The following is a 23,358-nucleotide window of genomic DNA, read 5'->3' on the forward strand; positions in this document are numbered from 1 at the left end:
CCACTGTTGAACCAGGGTTCCAGGGTGTAAAGATGGGAAGGACTGATCTCCCTTGCTAGCACACATCCATATGATAGCAATGGAGGGATATCCAGAAAGTGGGAACATCCTGGATAAATCCATGTTCTGGTAGTAGCTCAAGGAATGGAGAAATATGTTGCTATAAGTTTTTTTTGAGAGAGTCCTATGCAGTGCTGAAAATTATGCATTATGGTGGAAATCCCATGAGCCTTCGATCCCCAGTGTGACCTCTAAATATTGGAGGAGCTTCTCCTTGGTTTTGTGTTCGTTGCAATGCGTTCTACTTATGTATGTTGCAAATCTGAACCTGAACGTGCAAAGCCCCTTTCCACTAGGTCACAGTTCATATCCAGCAGTGATGGGGTGCGGGGCAGGGGGATCAGATCATAATGGGCTTGTTTTGTTCCTAGTTAGAAAAAGCTGTTGCTGTGGGTGAGAGGAAAGCAAGCACTAAGAGACTCAAGGAGTGAAATGCCTTTGCGTGCCACTAGATGGTGATTATTCCATCGCTAACGTCCGTCGTGGTAATGTGGAGATGCTAGCACAGCACTTGTCCACATTGTTGACTCTTTCCATACTGGCTACATGAAAGTCTTTAGCTGCTAGTTCTCTTTCAGTTTCCTTACTTTCACGGGTCAAAAATGATTGAAAAGAAAATGCTGTGCTGGGAAAAGGCCGCTTTGCTACCTTGTTGAATCTTTCAGATTCTGAAGGATCCAGCGTCACTCAGAATTGGAGCTCGAAGTCAGAGTACACAGCACAGCAACAAATCTAGGCGGGTGAAGTGTTGCAGGTTACCGAACCCCTGCGGTGGACCTGTTGCTCTAAGCAGAACAAAGGGATCAGCCCAGGTGTGCTGTGGTGAAGACCGATTGCATCGGGTCCTTTTTATCTGTATTCTTGGGTGGCTGGTCCTGCTAGTTAGTCATGAGTTAATTGGGAGGAATGGGCTTACTAATTTAATAACGAAGACCCAGATTTTCCAAGGTACGTAGGCACCTAACTCCCACTGAAATCTATCAGTTAGGTGTCTCCATACCTTGGAGGATCTGGGCCTAAGGGCTTGATGCTGTGAGGTGCTGAGCACCTCTGAGTGTCTGTAGCTCCTGTTGAAGTTACTGGAGCTGAGGGTGTTCAGCACTGTGCAGAACTGGTCTTCATAGGATTTGATATATTTAATCAAAAATGGAGTTTGCAGCCTGCTTGCTGTATAGAGGTCTGAGTGCATTCGCCTGCCTGGGGAAGCCTGGACCCAGGTTTTCAGTTTGTACGGCGGGCTGGTGGAAGACCAGCAATCCTAATGAACACTGACGCTCTGTGCAGTAGCTTCCCAGCCCCCCCTGCAATAGCAAATGGAGCCCACCTCAGTCCTCCTAAGAGAGGCCAGCCTAGCCCTGCAGACATGAAGCCCCCTGAAATGGGGAGCGTCTCTGGCTCCAGGCTCAGACCCAAAAAAATCAATTATAAACAAAATCTTTAAGACATTAATTGCTAGAAGGGGAAAACCAGAAATCTCCCAGCAATATATAGTCACAGCAGCCTTAAGAGCCTGATCCAAAGGCCGTTGAACTTAATGGAAAGAATCCTGTTGAGTTCAAGGGACTATGGGTCAAGTGGTAAGCTAGCAATGGGGGTAGGAATGATTAGCTGTTGCTGAGGAGACACAGAAATATAATAATGCGAGTCATTCGCCCCAGAGATGTGGCATTCTGGCCCATGGTGACAATCAGCTGCCTGCTCCCTAACTAAACTAAATATCCGTAAATATCTGCTGTGCTCCCAGTTTTAGTAATTTGACTCAGGCCCAGCCTTTCTTGATTTCAGGAAGTGGTTTGCTTGAGTGGGAGCTCCAGGATTTGATCCGCTATTCGCGCAGGTGAATTACAATTCTCTATCCATGCGAATACGGAGCCTCCCACAGTTCTGCCTTGGGAGCCCCTGGTGGGGATTTTCAAACAAGTGGGTGGAGATGTGGTCAGGCTGCAAAATGCACAGCTAGGTTTTGAGATGTTCGGGGCATTGGCGCTTGGGTTTTGGCTCAGCCCGTCATAAAGAGAAAGGTCATCGGCGACGTTTAGAGGTGGATCCTGGTTTGGATTTTGAGCCCCTTCATAGTTTGTGGTGTTTGGATCACAGCATGTTAGTTTGGTGTCAGCTCTAAACTGAGGAGCTGCAAACTAATGGCAAAACTCTCCTGTCTGACGCTCCCTCTGCGCTTGTGGAGCACGAATGGATGGCCGCGGGAGCTCCATGTGTAGATGAGACTGAAGCTCTTCAGTGCAGGGTGGAGAAGAGAATTGTGTTTGGAGGCAGCTTACCATGGACTAGGTCTAGGTGTGGTGCAGGGAGCAGGTTGCACTTGCTTCATGGCTGGCAGTGCCCCTGCTCCTATGTGCTCCCACTCTGAAGGAATTCAGGCTGAATTGGTTGAAATCCTCCCGCGGGCTCTTGCTGGGACATGGCTCTGTGTATGTGTCAGTGTTATGTCCTGAATTAGGGCGCTTACTTACCTTGGTGAACACTTACCCAAAGAAGCAGTCCCGCTGATGCTGCATGGACATGCTCAGCCGTCAGTTCCCAGTCTATTTAATTCTTCACAGTTTGTTTTATTCTAGCATGGGCATAGCTCAGGCCAGCTCACAGCGTGCAGTTGTCAGACCCCATAAGCTAAGTAAGCTTCAGCTGGGCCAGGACTGGAGTGGGGGACTTTTAAAGGAATTCCAGGCTACAAAAGGCACCGGTGCAGCTTCTGAGCCAGTGCTAAAACAGTGCCACAGCCTGGCTCTGGAAGTGCTGTGCCTGATGACAGATGGTTTAAGTCCTCATGACACTTTTCATGCAAGTAGGTGTGACAGCATCAATTCCAGCTTTGGTAACTGTGCTTTACCTGAAGTTTCATTTCTCTGTGGTCAGGGGCGGCTCCAGGCACCAGCGCACCAAGCGCGTGCCTGGGGCGGCAAGCCACGAGGGGCGGCCTGCCGGTCGCCGTGAGGGTGGCAGTCAGGTTGCCTTCGGCGGCTTGCCTGCAGGAGGGCCGCCGGTCCCGTGGTTTCGGTGGTGGGGACGCCGAAGGCGCGGGACCGGTGGACCTCCCTCAGGCACACCGCCGAATCCGCATGACCAGTAGACCTCCCGCAGGCATGCCACCGAAAGCTGCCTGATTTCCGTGCTTGGGGTGGCAAAATACATAGAGCTGCCCTGTCTGTGGTATTCGTTTTTGCTTCCTGCCCTAAACGGTTGTGTAGTTTTTTTCCTCTGATCTGCAAAACAGCTGCTTTGTGGTAGCCCAGAGGTGACTGCAATGCAGAGGTGAGTAAACTGATTGATTGTGGTTTATACGGAGTGTTTGGCACATCTGAGAGACGTTGGGCTGGGAAATTACTAATTCTATCTTCAGAGCAGGGTTTGACTAGTGTGCCGTAAATAAGGCCTGGGGTCACACGCTGAACAATGAGGAGAAAACAAAATGTTGAATAGCTGCTCATTTAGTGAGCATCATCCAGTCGGTGCACTGAATGAGACAGGCTCCTGTGTCAAATAGTGTGTGATCATATCATTAAAGGCTGCATCATAACACAGACACACAAGGGGGCCAAAGTAAGGTTGCAACAGGCAACCTGATTTCTGCCATTTCCTAACTTTTGAGTGCTTGGCTTTGCAACCTACATGTTCTTTTAATGTACAGTTTTGGATGCATAGATGCGTATGTACATATTGTAATGTTAAGGTTGTAAAGTCAAGCACTCCGAAGTGAAGAAATGCCAGAATTAACGCCCATGAAACCTTAATTTGATCCTCTTGCATGTATGCATTCTGGGTGGGGAAAAATGCAGAAGAACCCCTCCTGTAAATATTAATTCATTTTGTGCCCTTATGTATTCACTTTCTGCAAGCATCCCGTGGTGAGTTTGTACTGGCAGAAACTTTTGGCATAACATAGATTTCATGCATTCCTGGAAACTGAATTTTAAATTCTTTCTCACAAATATTTGCACCAGAAGCCCTGTTGCATTTTTCTAATCAAGAAACAAACTGACACCATCTGATCTTTCTGATCAATCACAGCAGAGCAACCCAGCTGGAGCTTCAAATATTTCTGGTCCATCTGCAAAGAAAGACATTCAAACCATCTTTCCTCAGGCTGGGATCAGAACCTTCTTTTCTTTTTTGTGTCATCTTGGTGTGGGAGCCAGATCTTGCTGTTAGCTACCCCTTGATGGAGCTTCATGGGACGTGCCAATGGGTCACCCAAGAGTATCTATCTTCTGGGGGCCGGGGATATAACTCTGCTGCTTTAGTCAGACTCCACATCCTGTTACTGTTCCTAGTGCCACCAGCAGCTGAATTGTTTCTACCCGTATGTGCCAGCAGCTTCAGGCAAAAGACCAGGAGATGTTTAATGAGCACAAATTTACATAGATTGGATTAAGCCTCACATAGGATGGTGGTTGGTCCTGATTACCACTATCAGTGTAATTGCTTGGAGCAATCCCTGCTGTCAACAAGCAAAGCTACTGGAGGAGCTTATGCCAGGGGTTCAAGCAGATGCAAACTCCACCAGTGAAAATACTGGCTTTGCCTGTCTGCACAAAGTGTTGCAACAGTGCAGCTACACTGACAGCAGGCCACAGACAGCTGTTATCAGTGCTGGTCTCCAGTCTAGACAATGCCTTAGGGTGTGTCTTCACTGCAGAATGAACTCGGCTCTTGCTTAGGTGTTGCCCCAACCTAGCCCCGTCCACTCACAAAACCGTCTCAGCTGGGCATGGGCTGGTGCTTTAATCTGGGGTTAGGGGCTAAAGCCTTGGTGCTGCTTCTACTCAGCTGGCTCTGCCCACTTTCCACAGAGGACACAGGCTAGTTCCACTCTGTGCTGATAGTCCTCCATTGCCTCCCCACAATTCTGCCCTTGAGCCCAGAAGGACAGACAAGCTCTCCCACGACTCACTGGGAGAGAATCCTAAAGTGGCTCAGCTGATGGCAGCACCAAGAGCAATAGGATATGGCCCCAGAAGTCCCAGCAACGCACACAGGAGAGTGTAGCACGTGTGGGGAACCAGTGACTCTTGACCGGCTTTGCAGTGTGGCTGCTCACACCCAAGCTGGGCTACCCTGGGTGCTCAGTTTGGGTCAGCGGTACCCAGGTCTAACTGTGAAGGGTCTAACTGTTAGATTGGTTGATGCTGAGGCAGGGTTCCTCAGCTCAGTGGGGAGAGACTTCCGCACACTCCTGGTACTATAGGGAGAGACCACCCCAATGAATTTGCACTTCTAGGCTCCTAAATGTCTAAGTCACTTTTTAAAATGGGACATACACTCCTAAGTCACTCTGGCACTTCTGAAAATTTTACCTAAGAGTTGGCTGAAAAACGAGGCAAACTTTCAAGAAAATGTTCACGAAAAATTCATCCTGGTTTCTCCCCGCACCCTCCCATTGAAATTCAATACTTTGATGAAATTTGTCACTGGAAAACATTCCAACCATTTCTATCACTGGTTAAAATGGGACACATTTTTCACCCAAATGTGAAAAATCCATCCCATTTCTGTGGTCCATGTTTGAAACAGATGAAAAATGTTGCTGAAAAATCAACATTCAGTAAACTTTGACCAGCAATGAGGCACTGGAGATTTGAGGAGATACACGCCGCATTCCCTTCTCCCATCCCGAGGACAAATGGTAAGGGGCATTCCCATGGCCTGTGGAATGAGGGGATCGTTGAGGTAGGCAGTGAGAGCTGCATTCATAATTTTGGATACAAACAACGTGAAACTTGGTAGCTTCAAAACATTTCGTCTGAGTTTCACTTTGAGATTTTCATGTTCTTTTGAACCTGAAATGGAAAAACCCACGATACAAAAACATACCTAAATATGTATGCAGTGAAGTTCTGTACACTAAAACTATGGTTTTGTTCAGGTCTAATCTCTGATCTATACTATTTTCTAATCTTCTATTTATCTACAACAGTCATTGTTTAACAGCAACAGCTCAGATCCTCAGCTGGTATAAATCAGTGTTGCTGCTTTGCAATCAGTGGAGCTACTCCAATTTATACTAGCTGAAAATCTGGCCCAATATATGCACCAGAATCAGACAACTATTTAGAGGATTTGGGTCATGAATTTCCTACAAAAAAAAATCTAAACTGGATTTCTGTCTCCATCTTAAATGGATTTTCTGTTACACTCCAAGCATTGCACATGGGTCCAATCCTCGTTGAAGCCAACAGGAATATTTCCATTGATTTCAACAGGGCTTAGATCAGAGCCATAATGAGGCATAACTTGATGTGACTAACTACAACACTATGTAAACCAAAGACTTAAAAGAAAACCACTTGTTATTAATAGCAGGCAATTCCCAGCACTGTGCAGCAATTTTCCTATTACCTTCTGGGTATGTCTACACTACCCGCCGGATCGGCAGATAGTGATTGATCTATCGGGGATCGATTTATCATGTCTAGTGTAGAAGCGATAAAATAGATCCCCGATCGCTCTGCTGTCAACTCCAGAACTCCACCGTGGTGAGAGGTGGAAGCGGAGTCGACGGGGGAGTGGCAGCAGTTGACTCGCTGCCGTCCTCACGGCCAGGTCAATTGACCTAAGATACGCAACTTCAGCTATGTGATCTTAGGTTGACCCCACACCCCGCAGTCCCTAGTCTCGGACTGGACATCAAATTCAGTTTGGGATAAAATTTTAATATTTTGGATTTGGATAAGCATTCAGGAGTTTGTTTAAAAAATTTGGATGGCAAATCCATCAGGTGGAAGGAAAAAAATGAAATTCTGTTCAAAATGAAATACTGCTCCTTAAATCTCCTTTGCGTTAGAAGGAATCAGGATAAGGTAGCTGGAGCAAATACGTGTCTCTTGGCACCTGTGCTTAGAGAGGACTTAATTCCCTTGGAAAATTTTCAGTTTTTACTTTTATGAATAATAATCTTAAAAGAACCATGTGTCAAATTGAGAGTTTGTGTTTTCCACTTAAAGGATCTGTACTGCAGAAAGGACTCAGCAGTCTCTGTAGGAATGAAACCAGTGAAAGAGGGCGGAATGAATGGTAAAATCCTCCTTATACAGTTTGAATTTGTACAGCTATAAAAACACCCAAGACAACGACATAATGAATGACTTTTTTTTTTTTGGTTAAACTGATTCACCGACTTGCAAAGTGCAATCATTAGATGAGTACAAGGTGAGGTGCTGATGGGATGATCACTACTTGTGCAAAGCCACTGGACTATGAATAACGCATCCTGGTTTCCTGTTAGGAACTAACTTTTTTGATGAATGATGACTTCAGCCAATCTTATTAGAGTATTAAAGGGGAAAAATGATTAAAGTATGAAAATTCCTTGAATCTCCAAAGTTCATTCCTAGTTAAATTAACCATGTTGGATCATGAAACAAAAAATATAAAGCTGATATTTATTGAAATCTTACTAAAACCGTCTGTGGTGTAAGACTGGACAGTGGTAAAATCATCTCTGGCTACAGTTACACCTTCTGGGCACAATCTTTCACTCCTTCACCACTTGTAAAGTCTATGGGCCAAGTTGTGCTCTGTTATTCCATTGCAAACCCCACTGACATCGGGGGGTTTATACAAGTGTTAACTGGCTGAGTCCCAACCTCTCCTGAGTAGTGCGCAAAGGCAATGAGTTAAACAAAAGCTAAACTTCTGTCTCCCAAGACTTCCCTGCAGGACCCCCTGTGCCTACTATCCTAGTTCTCTTTCGATAGAGATCCACTCCCAACTTTTTTGTATCCCTTTTGGAGTTAACAAGCCACACTTACCACAATACTTCAGCAGCTTTGTACAGGTTTCTAATGCCCAATGGGCCACCCCAAAAGCCCTGCCATTGGGAGAGTAACTGAAAACCAAATTTGGGCTATACAAGGTGTTGGGATAAAACTTTCTCCGACAGGGTGCCGCTATCAGAATACAATCACCTCAGAGAGTCGGAGACCCTACTCCTACCGGTGCTACTGAGAATAATTGTTTTCTCTTCCTGGAAACCAAAAGAAGTTCATCATGATAAAATATACTAAACCTTGTTTGAAACAACTGCTCTTTATGGCCTTGATCCAATGCCAGTTGGAACCAATGAAAGATGCCCATTTGGTTGTAGTGGGCATTGGATTGGGCTATCTGAGGGCTAATATTTGCTTTGTACTTCTCCATAATACGACCATTACCCAGGACAGCTTTTACAGCCACACAGAGCATCCTGGAGAAGTGTATCTTTATACACTTGGAAGGAAAGTGTAATAGATGGCCATCCAGTATACAGTAATCAGCAGGATTTAACACATCTTCTCATGGAGAATAAATACTGTCTCATTTCACCGTTTGTCGTTTGAGTTGCAATTGTTCTTATCCCTGAAAAATGGCAGTGGAACAGGAGGGGTAGAAATAACCTTGGAGGAAAACAGATTTCCAAAGCAGTTTCTCTCTCAAGTAAAACTACCTTTGATTCTGTCTGTAGTTTTATTGGGGGGTGGGGGAAAGCAACTCCTAAATCTGGCACAAGGAAGTACATCAGGAAAGAAAAACCTTCCCCTATTTACTCTCAGTAGACTATTAAACAACACCAGGCTATTAATTTGGCTTTTGAGTCTTCACTAAAGCCCATAAAAGCGCACAGTTGTCAAATGGAGTTCATTTTAATTTCCTTTCAATCACAGTAAATTATTCAGGTGATAAATCAGATGGGGCAGCCTCCTGGCTGTAATAGAAACCCTAATTCCTGGCTAATTATCCAGCCCATTGCTGCCAACAGATCAATACCACTACACAATGGAAAAGGGCTAAGGGCCTGCAGTGGGCAGAGGCAGAAGACAGCAGCTGGGAACAGTGACATGCCTGTGACCTCCCACGAAGGTCAAAGGTCGCAGGAGGCTAAACTGTGCAAAGGATCTGACCCCTGCCTTTTTTTTTTTTTTTAAAGGAATGCATCCCCTTCCAGTAACTAATTTATCCCCAGACTTGCAATATTTTGCAAAGGCAATTATAGCATTGCAATTCACAGCTTGTCCTTCTGCCTTTGCCTTTGTTACTGTGGCTTTGCTGGCCCGTCGCTACTTACAGGGAGCTAATCCCGCAGTCTGTCTGAGTGTGTGTATGTACCAGAGACAGCCCCTGCTGGGTTCTTTGTCTGGAGTGGAATTCAATTTGCCTCTCCAGCTTTATAAATGAGAGTAAAATATACTTCCTTTTTCATTTGCTTACCATGGATAAGACATGGGGCAGGCCCTCCCTCTCTTCAGAAGGATTGGAGTCATCCATTTAAATCTCTTGTATATGCGACTGTGCTGTTCCACAGCAAAACAAAAGGTGGCCAACTAACAAGGCGAGGCCTGGCTTGACCTTTCGGTTCTATTCAGGTGGATGGCCTGGAAGATAGCCCAATGGTACAACTCTGAACTGCAGTACAGGAGCTCTATGGTAGGCGTGAATACTGTCCATGATATCTAGCTACTTAGGCATCCAGGGAAAAGTAGTGGTGGACAGTTCTGGGCACAGAGAAACATGTGTTTTGTAGTGTTCAAAAGGGTCCATCAGGCTAGTTAACGAGCAGTTTTGATTGACTCTGAAGGAATTCCTGTCCAATGGTCTTTGCCTGGCTAGATGGTGGCTTTGAGAATTCGGTAAGAGTTGAAGTGGGGAAAAGTAGGGTGCGGTGGATCAGAGCTCGATTCCAAGTGCGTTTCACCAGGGGAGGAGGAAGTAGTTCCTTAGGAAGCTAGACAGTACTTGCATTATTATCTCTTTCTACCATTGGCAAAACTTGGTTGTTCAAAAACTGCTCTTTGGATAAAGACCTCCAAGGATGGAGACACTGAACCCTCCATTTTAAGAGGGTTTTTTAGCTTTTCTCCTCACTGCCCCTCCCCTGCCCAAAAAATAATCCATGTAAATGTATTTTTATGGCTGGGGTGAAGCCAAAGAGTCTACTCTAAAAAGCAGCTAAACAAATCTCTCCTGCTAGAAGCTCAAATGAGATGGAACCACCAGAGTTTGACTACTGAGAGTGAGGAGAAGGGTGTGGTCGCCCTATAATGAGGGAGCAGGGAAAGTGATTGTAGCAGACATTTTGATCAATTATAATTACTCCTTTTGAACTTCTTTGTTTCTTTAAGATGGATGTTTCTTGTGATCTCATAAGTGTTATCTTGGTTATGCGTCATCCTCAGGCCACGTTAGTGAAACCTGAGTATGCTTTGTCTGTGGATTTCCTCCCCCTCCTCCCCCACGGATGAAATATTCCTGGCCATCCTCTTTTTTTGGGGTGAATTCAGCTAAATATCTAGTGTCTATCTTGATTGCCACTCCTGTGCTCACACTTCCAGTGTTCCTTGTAGGTCAATGTGAGTCAATACTTCCTATCACTGTTGTCTCAAGTAATCAAAATGACTTCTGCTGTCGGCAAAAATGTTTTTTTTCATAGTTGCTCTGGAAATATGTGGTGGATATTATCTATACAAGGTGCATCGTAACAGGTCTCTTTGGTTTCAAATAGAGGTGGTCAGTTTTTTCCGTTGGGGCAGTTTTTTCCCTCAGAAAACACATTTTTGTAGAAATTGAAATATTTTAGGGAATGTGTCAAGTTCAATTAAATTTTCAGTGGGAAAATGTCTAAACGAACGGGCTCAGCTTTGTCATTTTGGGTCAATAATTCCAACAGTTCTGATCATTGCTGATAATTTCTGAACTGGAATGAAAACAAATGTCAAATTATCAAAATTTCCGGCAGAATGGAAATTCCAGTTTGTGATCAGCTCTCATTCTGAACCTACCTGGAGCTGAATGCTCAGAATTTTCATGGACTTCACAGGGAGTTGAGTGCACCCAGCACCTTGGACTTGGATCCATAGTCAACCATCCCTGTTCCCTTGCACTATTATTATTTGTTTTTATGGAGTCTAGAGGGCTCTACCGACATCAAAGCCCATTGTCCTAGGGGTGCTAAGCACGCACATTGTATGAAAGAGTCCCTGCCCTGACAACCTTACCATCTCAGTAGAGAAGACAGATAGCAGGTGGGAGAAAGGAAGTATTATTAGCCTGTTTTTACATATGGGGTTGAAGCACAGAAAATTTTTGACTCGTCAAAGGTCACAATGGGAGTCTGTGCCAGAGCTGGGAACTCAATCCAGATCTCCTGACTCCCAGTTTTGTACCTGAACCACAAGACCCACCTTTTCACTCAGTGGGTGAAGGGAACGTTGGTAGCTTTCTTCATTGTGCACCCTAAAGATGTGCATCTTTGTAGAGAGAAATGAAAGGAGATACCAGCTGCTGTAACAAAAACAATTGTTATTTTTAGCGTTTAATTCTGCCTATTAAAGAGGAACTGTGCAAGTTTTGTATATAGGAACCTTTTTTAAAAAAACAAAAAATGAACAAACAACCTCCCCTGCCCTCCTTTCTGACCAGTGGACTTTTGTGTGTACACTTTTCAGGAAAAAAAGTATATTATTTCCCATGCATTGCACCTTGTTGTGACATGTCATGTTGGATGGTAGTCAGTCACATCGTGCTATGTTATGTGACACAAGGTAACAGTGTGACTGATGCCGCTCATTGTATTGCATGCCAATTGACTGTGGTTGCTGAGAAATTTCTTGGAAACTACAGCTGCAGAAACCTTACAGCTTGCTAACAGGCTTCAGAAGCAACTTTTTTATTTCTGAAGGACTGCCACTACCTGTGCAAAAGGATGTCCTTTGTTATCAGAAGCAGCTAATTGTATTTCTGATCTTCCAGAAAAAGCGGAAATGTATTAAAAATTTAATGTAAGGGATATTAAAATAACCTTATTGTAACTGGAGCTGGGCAAACAAAAATTTGGCATCTGAACCAAAAAATCTGAAAAAAATATTAGTTTTGGGATTATGCAAAATCAAATTGTTTTTTTTTCTTGCCAAAATGAAAAGCCAAAAACCCTCTTCATTTTGGGTCAAATGAAGCATTATGTTCGACCCAAAACAGAATGTTCTGTTTTGTTCTCAGGTTGTGTTTTTACCCTCTCCCTTTTGTAGATTTAAATTAAAAAATGAAAAGTAGAAACACTTAGTTTCAAACATGACAAAATAAAACACTTCTACTTTTTTGGAATTCAGCTGAAAAAAACCCCACCACCAACAAAAAAAAAACGTGGAGGAGGAAACTATTCTCTGAATTTGACCCAAATCCACAGTTTCATTTGACCCTAAATGGAATTTTTTGGCTCACAATTTATTCACCAAAAAGATTTCCCCCAAGCTCTAATTGCAACACACGTGGGAAAAATGACAGGTGAGGCTGTAATATCCCTCTCTGCTGCAAGAGCTTTGGGGTGAGATTCTGTTGTAGGTCCCCAGTTTTGTGAGTGTCCCAGAGCCCAACCCCTGCTCAGTTTCTTCAGATCATGAGTCTGGGCATGGCGGGGAGAGCAGGCTGCACCTTCTCCCCTCTCATGAGCAGAGAGAGCCTGGGAGCTTTGGCTCGACCCCCTAAACACAGACAGCAAAGCTGAGCTGGACTGAGGGGACAGTACCTCTACCTGTAAAAGACTGCCCTCACTTATTACTTACTTCCCCTGTGCAGCAAGGAGGAACCCAGGAAGACTCCTGCCATAGGAGTGCAGCAATGCATTACCCCTTAAGCAAAGGCTCAGTCACCTTAGCATGAAGAAGAAGAGACTGATGTTTTTTGTCGTAACTTTGCAAATTTTCTTTAGGCACCACTAGAGCAATATTTAAGTTCTGCCCAGGACCATACCACTAGCTGCCTAACAGAAACACAATCAAATAAGATCATAGTTAGGCTTGGAAGGGTTAGATTTTTATTGGTAAATGTCAGTAAATATCAATTTCACCGTGTACACCACAACCCGCCCCCCCCAAAAGTTCCATTGACAATCTGAATTTACTGATAGGCAAAGTAAGAAAAATGCTGCCTGAGAACTTGTTTGATGAAAGGATATTTGCTTTGTATGCTTTGACAACTTGTGTTTTAATGGCTATAAAGCTTTAACTTTTGGAATCTCGGCGTCTACTGTCATTAAATAATTATTGTTTGGACCCTCCCATGATCTTCTGCAACTGTGAAAATGTCAGACGATTAAAAATTGAAATATATGCTTAAAAATAAGCATTGATATTACCTGTTGAAATTATAAATACATAAATCTAATTCTGCCAAGTCTACATATGCTGCGTACATACACCTACGTGCTTTTACCTATTATTTCCCATAAAGATTGTGCCCACTGCTCATTTTATTCATTTCACAAACTGCACTGAAAGCAAACGTGTGTCGCTTTTAAACTTGATGTAAAAAGAAATATATACCTATTTCAGATTCGAATCTCAGTTACCCATTGATTCCAGAGGAGTTATTAAAGGTTTGCAATGATGTAACTGAGATGAGAATTTGTTTCTAGGATTTGTAGTTGTGTAGGTGTATAGAATCTTTACCAGTGTCCCAGACCATAAGAATTCTAAATATCCCTATAACACATTGTAATATCCTCACAGAGCTAGTTCTTTCTAGGTACGTTGGGCTTGGATTTAATTCCACTATCACACAACCTAAGTTACCTAGGTTCTCAGCTTCAGTAAGTAAAATATCCAGCTACAGCTTTTGAAACACCCTCATCATCTCCAATTTTTCTTTGTTTCTTTATCTCAGGCAGACTATGATGGGCCACAGTGCATCTCCTTGCTTCACCCTCTAAGGTATCACACAGAAAGGAACAGAAGAGAAAGTTGGTTATTGCCACTTTCACTATTCCGAATAGCTGGGGTTGTGCAAATTCTTCTTCTTTGAGGAACAAAACTGAATGGCGAGAAAAGCCCCACCACTCTGGTTCTGCTGCTGTTCTACCCTATGCAAGAGAAAGACAGCAAAACACCCGTGGTGGATGCCAGCAGGAGTATTGGCCAAACAGCTGAATATGATAACTAGGGGTACAGATTCTTACTGCTGTAGGTTCTTGTACTGTGTCATTGCCATAGTATCTGATCTAGTATATTGTAGTATACTAGCTGTCTGTCCCTTCCATTGCTTATGAACGAACTGTCAAGGGATCAAGAGTTATTTTAGAATAAACAAGACTTAAAAACACTTCCAGTACTAGTTACTTCATAGAAGCAGCTGCAGTGACAAAGGCGATCTTAATTTATCCATCAACTGTTTTCCTCTCTCTTTATTATGTTTTACTTGCCAGGAGTTTTTGTGGTGCTTTTATGTTGTTAATCTGACATGTAGATGCATGTCAGGCAGAGACCTGAGAGGGTGACTTTTTTTTTTTTTAGTCCTGAGTTTTTTGCTTTCTTCCAAACCCACTAACGGTGCACTTCAGAAGCGTGCACTTGCATTTTTTAAACTCTGACATACTAAGAACTGGTGATGAGCACTACAGGAAGCCCTGAGATGGTTCTTTTTGAAAGTATAATGCACTCTCATTTTTTTACTGCTTTCTTCCTTCCTTCCTGCTCTCCGGTATCCCTGTCTGTGGAAATATAAATTCCCAGGGAAAACAGTTTCTGCTTGGTGCTCTCTCTCCTTTGTCCTTACTTTCTCCATTTCACAGGCTGTGTCTGCACAAAAGGTTTTTGTTTGTTTGCAAAACATTTCCACGGTTGCTATTACTAGTTCTGTCCCACTTGAGGCAGCAGCAGTCAGGGCCCTAGTGCAGACAGGGTCTCAGGCTACCACATGTTCTAACCGCCATGTTGTCTAAAATGACTCGGAGAGCGCTGTGGCTGAAATGTCAGCAGCTGCCAGCACCTTGTCTCCAGTAAAGCTAATCGCTGGCAGCGGTGGCTCCAGGCACCAGTGCTCCAAGCGCGTGCCTGGGGTGGCAAGCCGCGGGTGGCAGCCGGCGATCCTTGCGAGGGTGGCAGTCAGACAGCCTTCGGCGGCTTGCCTGCGGGAGGTCCGCCGGTCCCACGGATTCAGCAGCGGGTACGCCGAAGCCGTGGGACCGGCGGACCTCCCGCAGGCACGCTGCCGAAGGCAGCCTGCCTGCAGTCCTTGGTGCGGCAAAAAAGCTAGAGCCGCCCCTGATCGCTGGTAGCAATTGTCGGATATTTCTGGAAAGAAGGACAAGTTCTGCTGTTCAAGTGTAGGCTTGTAAACACTTTAAAGACTAAAATTCTCGCGGACAATGAGATTGTGATGCATTGAGCTCTTCTTACAGCCCTGTCTACTCTGGGAGCTAGACTGCTAGCTACTACTACTGTTTAAATATAGCAGAAATACAGTTCTAGTCCTGTTTTCCTTGAACAACGTAGAGAGCTGCTAACAACAATCATGTTTAAATAGTTTAGCTAGCAAGGCTGTATTCCCAGGCCTTGGCTACACCTGAACTCTTTCTTAACATTCCTAGTGTTGAACTACTGCCAATTTAGATTCCCAGTAATGGGAGATCTAACGGAGGCAGGGTGTTTGTGGTCGTCAGCAGTTTTAGAACCATATCTTCTAGCAGGGTTAGACAATACGATGGTAAAAACCCAGGTGCCTTCTTATGCTAGAGCTTCCATTGTTTCCACCAGTGGAGCTGCCTCAGTGATAACATTGCCCAGAGTTACATTAGGAAGACACCGCTCCTATTTCCACAGGAGACGTCTGAATTTCCCTGGGGTTTGGTGACGGGACTTTTGGTAATTTAATTAAGCTTTCTGTTTGTCACCTATTTCACTGGAGAAAGGTGGATTTCTAGGTTTGGGGACAAAGACCACGTCAGTGCGTTAAATGGGCTTTAAAATAAAAAATAGCTTATTGTCTAGATGGAGCTTTCATATCCCTGGTAGAGCTGCAATTAACTGCCCATCAGTCCAAAACAAGTAATAAGCAGTAGTCAAGCCAACAATGGACTCTGTCCAGGAATTGAAGGAGCGCACTGATTTACTGACCATTCATCAGATTTTCAATATGTCAAAGCATAATATATGACTAAGATGAGTACAATATAATTGCTCAAGCGGTTTCTGTTCCTTTGAAAATAAGTCAGGGAGATCACCCATGCAATTTACAGTATGTATGCAATGCTCACCACTTGTGCTGGGAAAATGCACTCAGAATTGTCTGAAGTTGGCTTGCTATGAGGATAACACGATGTTGCGTGGTAGCATCACTCACCACAGGTTTGTGTAATAGTAATATTGACCTACTTCCCGCTGTCTGTGTTAAACCTACAGGAGAATGAAAGAGAAATAAATACGCAAATAAACTTGCCTGTTGACTTGTTCAATGGGCTGCAGTGATAATGTGGGGTTTGCTAATTTAAACAGAAAGCCCTTGCATTCCCGTGCACTTGGGTAACGGGAGCAGCAAGAAATACTGCTCTTAGCTCAGCTAATGGGTGAATCCTACAATATTGCTTCATATCATAACTTTGCAATTATCCTGCCTTTGCTTTGAATGGCGCAGAATAGAATTTCCACCCTAAATTACTCTTATTTTCAAGAGACAATACTTTTTATTGGACCAACTTCTTATTTGCAAGCTCATTTTGCAGGCATTTCCCATATTTATGAGGCAATTTAAACACCAGAGGGAAGTATTTTAAATATATCCCAATATAGCCTGTAAACTGTGGGCATCTCGATGTGTTAAATGATTTGAAAGCTAATTCCTGCTGTTGGATGTGTCCTTCCTGCTTTCCTGAGTGACAGCGGCATAGCCATTGTACAGTTGCACTGGAATGGGAAATACTGACGTGGTGGTTGGATGTGGGGTGTGTCCCCTGAAATATACAGATATTTAGGGGCTCTTTCTGCCTTTCCAGTTCTGAACAGACCATGGACAGTTCCAACACATGAGTCTTTAGATGTGGTGATCAGACAATGTTTGCAATATGTAAGCACACAGGGTCTCATTCCAAGCCCACTTGAAGTCAATGGGCTTTGGATCAGGCACACAGTGGTTGTCGTTTAAAGAAGTCAGACTCTCCTAGGGATCATTACATGGTGTGAATTGGAAAACCAGTTTCTCCCTTTACTCTAATCAGGAAACACATGCTATCAGATACCACTGTCTGCTCTAGCACTGTTTTGTCAACGCTATCCCTGCCTCACTGATTATTGTATTGCTCACCCTGCTATGTGAGGATGTGAGGGACATAAAATACAATAAAACCAAGTGGATCCAACTCATTTGGAAGAAGAACCTCAGCGACACGATTCCTTATTTCTCATGTAAATAATGAATAGTAGGATAACAGACTTGTATGGAATGCAAGAATAATTGGGTCTGAAATGAAATGAAGTCCCCTGTATAGAGGGGCAGCTGAGCAAGGATAGCTGGTAGCATGTCCATTTCTCCCTTAAAATGTAATAAATGATGACATTAAAGCACCGATTAAAAACCCAGGGAACTTTCATTTTGTCTCCTTACTTGAGTTCTGAGCTCTGCCACTGTTGTCCAAGGGCAGTCTGTGAGAATCTCCCAAGGAGATTTCCAAAGGTACAAAGGAGAATTAGGTACTCAACTCATCTTGGAAGTCAATGGGGAATGAGGGCTTAACTGTTCTCTTGCTTTGTTGTCTTATCTGTAAAATGGGAACAATAAGACTTGCCTTCTTTACAACAGTGATGTCTGTAAAGCACTTGAAGATCTCAGGTGAAGCGTGTGGTAGAAAAGTAACATATGATTGGATTTTCGAATTATTAGAGGGCTTAACACAATTGAACTGACTGGCATTGTTGTTATTTTTCAGAGGAAGCTGATCAGTCTGCCCAAAATTTAGGGAGTCACTGGCTGCTTGTTACTGAATGTCAGAAAAAAGTATTCTTCAAATAATGTATTTATTTGACCAGTCAAACAGAGCTAGTCAAATAACACAAATTATTCATCAATTAAATTAGTATATGGGGAAAGGTAGAATGCACCAAATGATGTTTGGCAAATGTTTTTCAATGTGACCACCTCCCAATATTTTCTTAAAGTCCCAGTGTCCAGAATCATGTGATTAGCTGAGAATCTCAGCTTTCTTTAAAAGAAAAAATAACTTGCTAGCCCTTGTGGTTATGAAGAAAAGCTTGAAAATGTGACCCAATTGCATGCTAAAGGCTCCAAAACCAGAGGGCAAATGGAAAAGAACCCAAGATTTGTTTGTTTGTTTTCAATCTCACAATGTTTAAGCCACACTCATGAACTTTGGGGGGCCTAACTTCTGAATTTTGTACATTTAGTGTTGGCAATACTGTTTTCAACTAACCGCATGTGTCCTAATGGCATCTGTTAGGCTGGAAGAAGGCTCCTGGTAGGATCATACAGAACTGTTGTATTCCATTCAGTGTTCCCATGTATTTAAGTATATTAGTATTTTGAAGTACTCTATGTATTAGTACGTAAGTACCTTAAATATTCCGCACCTACTACTAGTATTTAGGTACATTTTAAAGGTACTTAAAACACAAGTAATTTTTTTTCTTATTTGCAAGTACTTTTTCAAAAGAGTTTTTTGAAACAATCACAGCCCTCGCACCTGTCCCAGATTGTGGTTGGCTCCTGGGGCCCATTGTCCTGGCTTGGGAGCTTCAGGCCCTGAGTTCCGGCTACCGCGGCTCTTGTCCGTTGGCCCTGTTGCATGTGAGTTGGCCCCGTTGCACCCGCCCCCTTCACTTCTGATTGGGCACTGCAGCTAGGGAGACTTGTGAGTCATTCCTAGGCCCAGCCCAACAGAGCGGTGAGTCAGGGAGGGGTGGCTGTGCCACGGCCACCAAACACGTACCTCTCAATGTCCTGCAGTGAGAGAACAAACCCAGTAGCTGCAGCTCTTTTTCTTTCTCTTCCACTAGGTACTTATATTATTATTATTTAGCTGGTTGTTTGGCCAATATATGGATGATTGCAGGGGATATGGGAGTTGAAAATACCTCCCAGGTCCTCAGCAGGGGTGAATCCATGTAGCTCCCTTGAAGACAGAGGACCCATTCTGACTTACCCAAGCTGAGGTTCCGGTCCCATGTATATATTTATCATGGGTTAGGGCCCATCGCTATCTACTATACATGAAATAAATAGCTGTAGCTTTGGCAATTTCTGACTGAGAGGGAAAAAAGTCCGGGCAGTGGAGGGTAGTTCCTCACTTCAGGTGAAAGTCCGAGGTAAGTGGCAGAAATGCGAATTTATCTCAATGGCATTGGAAAATAGGGCTTCTTACAGTGATTCCATGCTCCAGATTTGCAACAGCTGCATGTCACATGTGCTTGTGCCTTCGGAGATCTTGGAGATTTTACACTGGGAACATGATAGCAGCATTTGGCTCAGTAATGAATTTGACCCATTGTCTGTTAGTCATTGTTGACCATCATGTGGAAAGAAGCCCTACATAATTCCAAAATCTGCCCATGCTAAAAGAGGTTTCTGTCATATATTTAGTAATTGTGGCACGCAGTATGACTTGATCTGTGACTGTCATAAACCGCTTTGCTGTTACCTTCATTGTGGCACAGTTAACCTGTAGCATGGTAGAGTCTGGTTAGCAGATCACAAGAACAAGCCGCCTCCTGTCATTTCTGGCTTTTTCTGGACAGACATACTTCGAGGGAATATTTCTTGCTGTATTGTCCCTCTGATAGCGCTAGTCACAGATAGAGCTGGTCAAAAAATGAGAAAAAAATAATAAAAATGGTGTCCAAAATGTTTTGTGAGAGGGAGGGGTGATCAAAAAATGAACATTCAAATGATCACAAAATTGAAATTAGAAAAATTTTGACCACCTCTTGCCTCAGCTGGAACCCAACAATGTTAAATAAATAAATTTTTATATCAACATTTAAGAATTCCATCTGGTATATTTTGAGTTCCATTCTAAAAATAAGCAAAGATTTTGGAGAGTTGCTTACTTTATTTGAGCTGGTTCAACTTTAACTTTGTAACACACCACTAAATGCTGCAATCCCTACTGCTTTCTTTTGGGATCTAATCTCATGATGACTTGAACATGACTTAGTCGTGAAGCAGAGGGAAGCCCTACATGTTTGGTTTGTTTGTTTGGCTTATGGCAGCATACATCTTTGGAAAACATTGTCTGTAGATTAATGCTTTGGATTAACTGTGGTCTGCCATAGCTGTGGTCTTCCAACACAATGATGGAGCAGTTGGTGAACTGTGACCATGAGCTATGGGAGTATGGGGATGGAAACCCTTCTATCAAGCAGTGCCACATGCCAGTCAGAAGAGTTAGAGCTATGAGACGTACTGTGTTATCATGTGTTGAGATCTGTAAGCTACGGGAGGATCAGCCTACAGTCTTCATCACCAGATGATTTCACATTTGTAGGGTGTAAGACTTGATTCTCCTTGCCTTGACCTTGTCTCCTTGCCTTTATCTCTGTTCAAGGTAGGTAGTAGCATTTTACCTTCCCTTTGCACAGGTCTATGCAAAGTAGAAGGCAGTGTACAATGAGGTCTTTTTGTCTTCCTCTCTGTCCAAGTGACTTTTACATGAAGGTTTTAAATTTAGAGACAAAACCCTTGTTTTATTTAATGTGGGATTACAAATCCTTTACACATGGTTTTCTTCCATTTCCTGCATTAACTGCTTCCCAGCTCTGGTTTATTTCAGGCATCTCTTTTGCAATCTTCCCGTAGGTGATCAGAGCATGCCTAAACGACTGCAAAGAAGATCTATGTTTATTGACGTATGTAACTTTATGGTTGTTGTGTTTTGTATTTTTGTTAGAAAAACAGCAAGAAAAAAGTTAGAGCAAGAAGAATGCAGCCAGCTGGGATGCTGCATGCTGCCTTTTTAACAGATCACATGGAAATAGCTGGGAAGGAGTGTATCCCATAATCAATGACGAGTTTTGGAATATGGCGTTTAACCTCTCTCAACTTGAGTTTCCTTGTCTGTGAAATCCAGACAGTATTACTGGAAAGGGTGTTAGGAGGCCATATTAGATAACATTCATAAAAAGTACATCGAGAACCCTGGATAGGAAGTGTTATGAATATACAAACTATTATCTTTATGGTTTTGCAGATGCCACCTATATTACTAGGGACACAATGGGGAAAAAGATTGATGGTACTTGATAAAAACTCGACCCACAATCCCAAGGAACCTGGATGTTTCTGCCAAAATTATCAGTAGTGAGATACCTAGCAATGCTGCTGCTTGAATTTTCTGCAATAGTGGCCAATATCATATGTTTCTGAAGAAGGTGCAGAACCACCACAATAGACAATTATACATTTCTCTAGCTAGCGTAACTGAGGATCTTAATATTGTTATATTTCCAATCCTTTTTGAGTCCTCTTTGCCTCAATAATGTCTTATGGCACAGAACAATTACGTGTTGGGTTAAAAACAAAAAAGATTTCCTTCTGTCAGTTTTAAATCTGTTGCCTTTTAATTTAATTGGGGTGCCCCCTTTGTTTTTGCTTTGAGTGGAGGGCTACAGACTATTGACAATGAACCAGTTGTTGGATTAAGTTAGACCATTTTTTCCTGTTCACAAACATTCTGGGCTTTTTACAAATATGTTCATTCACTGAAAAGACTCAACAGATAGTTTCTGCCTATAGCCCTAGCATTTAGTGCTTTTTCTGAAGTTCATTCACATAAATGGGAGTCTCTTCATTGACTTCAGTGCATTTTGTTCATTGTCATCATTCATTCAAATGTTCATTATTAGCAGGGTGTGACTGAAAACCAGTCGCATGAGCCACATTTTTAATATATGATGCCTTAAATTAGTAATCCTAATCCATGGGGACATAGCTCACAATTGATTAAGTTAGACAGAAATCCTCATTGGTTTCAGTGGGGACTTCTGCTCAGAAACTGATGGTATGATGCAAACCCCTAGTGCACAAGTATTCCATCCAACATTCTGATGAGTGAAAATTCAGTCACATGAATGGTGGGGAAGAGAATGCAAAGGATCACCAATGCTGAGCAAGGAAGGATGGTCCAGTGGTTAGGTAGCTATCTTATGACACCTGAATTCAAGGCCCTGCTCTGCCAGAGACTTTCTGTGTGACCTTGGGGAAGTCACTTGGCCTCTCTATGCCTCTGTTCCCATCTGCCCAACGGGAATAATGACTCTGCCCTGCCTCAGAAGTTTTGTGAGGATATATTATATACTGTCAGGTGCTCAGATACTATGATGATTGGGGAGGGGAGGGATCATATAAACACCTTAGACTGGATACTGTCAAAATGAACATGAAGTTTTTATTAAAACAAATGTCCATGAACATTTCTTACAGTGTTCATCCAGCTTCAATTGTAAGAGAGAGTAAAAAGGAACCCTGATCTTCCTCCTCTGTCAGTCACTAGTTTATATACCTTCATTATAGTGCATTTTATTTCCCTTCTCTCTAAACTAACTAGCCTTACTCTTTTTAATCTTTTCACCTACAGAACTCGTGCTCTGTAGTTTTCATTCATAGGATCATAGAAATGTAGGGCTGGACGGGCCTCGAGAGGTCATCTAGTCCAGGATCAATGAAACCTAGATCATCCCTGTCAGGTGTTTGTTCAGCCTGTTCTTAAAACTCCCCAGTGAAGGGGATTCCACGACCTCCCTTGGTAACCTAGTGCTGGAATAGGTTACCAAGGGAGATTGTGAAATCCCCATCATTGAGGCTTTTGCAAATAGGTTAGACCTCTCAGAGATGGTCTAAGTATTCATTGTACATCTCCAGAACCTTTCTGTTTCTGAGGGTGTGTCATTTAGTTTAGAAGATGGCATTATAATATTGTCAGTATTGTTCCCTATTCTTGCTCATTACAATAAGGCTCATACATGGAGGGTGGAGGGGAGGTGGTGGTGGAAGACAAAGAGCCTAATTCTCCACACACTATCACCTTGTATAGTCCTGTAGAGCTCTGTTGAGCAAGAGACCCATGGCTATAAAGTGCTGCCAACTCAGAGTGGGGACCTCCTGACTCTGCACAGTGATAAACGACTGCACAAAGTGCAAGGCCGAGGCAATTTGGATTCCCTGGGACATGCACAAGGGAGAGAGCGGCCAAACAGAAAACCTCTTCCATGACACTACATCCCGAAGCAGGCGGATCTGGCCTTTTACCCTTGGTGGTTTTGGTCAATGGAAGAAGGCTTTGTTTTAAAATTTCAAATGAGAATTTATTATCTGATGGCATAGCTGGCTAGCAGCCGGCTGTTATTGTGCTAGGAGATAAATGTGATTCCTGTGCAGTTACAGTGGGTCTGAGCCTGATTATCCTCTGACTTACAATGGTGTAAATCAAAAACAACTCCTCTAAAGCCAACAGAGTTCCACCAGTAGAAGACGGATGAGAGACAAGAATCCCACCCTATTAACCAGACTTTATTGCAAGCCAGAAAACACTGATCT

The 23,358-nt window shown here is 43.2% G+C and overlaps 1 protein-coding gene across 2 annotated transcripts in view; it reads left to right on the forward strand.

The window, feature by feature from the left end:
* The window catches only part of PAX5 (paired box 5), a 216,960-nt gene that overhangs the window by 72,346 nt on the left and 121,256 nt on the right, over positions 1-23,358 (forward strand). The window lies entirely within an intron of this gene.

Source organism: Mauremys mutica, chromosome 6 (genome assembly GCF_020497125.1).
Source record: "Mauremys mutica isolate MM-2020 ecotype Southern chromosome 6, ASM2049712v1, whole genome shotgun sequence".
NCBI classification, from domain to species: domain Eukaryota; kingdom Metazoa; phylum Chordata; order Testudines; family Geoemydidae; genus Mauremys; species Mauremys mutica.